Raw genomic sequence first — 690 nt, forward strand, 5'->3', positions numbered from 1 at the left:
TTAAAATATGAAAAAAAGCTCTTTTTTGAATTTTTGAAGTCCGATTTTTCATCTAATGTTATATTTTTTTGTTTATTTATTTATTTCGGGAATTTGATTAACTGTGATTCGAGAAATAAGGAACGAAAATGAGCTGTAATTTAGTAAAAGAGTTTTGCAGCTTTTGTTCCTGAAAAGTTAATTTCACGTACTTTCAGCTCTATGAGCTCGTTTGAAGAGTTGTGAACTTGCAAATCGAATCAAAACACCAACAAATCGTGCAATTTTTTTGTTGAAATATTTAAAATTAAACTAATTAAACAAGAATGATTCGAAATATGAGAAAAAGCTTTTATCTTTTTCAATTTTAAAGTCTTGTCATCTAGTGTATTTTTTTATTATTTTCGCTCCATTTTTTTCGAGAAATTGATTACGAGTAACTGTGATTCGAGAAAGAACGAACAATTTGAAAGTTAACAATTTCAGGCGAAAAGGAGCTGCATTTCAGTACCTAAGAGCTTTTCAGCTTTTGTTCCTGAAAAGTTATCAGCTCCATTGAGCTTCTAGAGATTTTAAATCGTTTGAAAGGTTGTGAACTTGTAACTCGGTTAAAAACACCAACAAATTACAAATCTTTAATTGAATTTTTTTCAATTTCATTTCATTTAATTCAACAAGAATGATGCAAAATATGAGAAAAGTCTTTTTTTT

The sequence above is a fragment of the Tribolium madens genome, unplaced genomic scaffold (assembly GCF_015345945.1).
Source record: "Tribolium madens isolate multiple individuals breed KSU strain unplaced genomic scaffold, Tmad_KSU_1.1 Scaffold_97;HRSCAF=244;Tcas5.2_LG3a, whole genome shotgun sequence".
In the NCBI taxonomy this organism is placed as follows: domain Eukaryota; kingdom Metazoa; phylum Arthropoda; class Insecta; order Coleoptera; family Tenebrionidae; genus Tribolium; species Tribolium madens.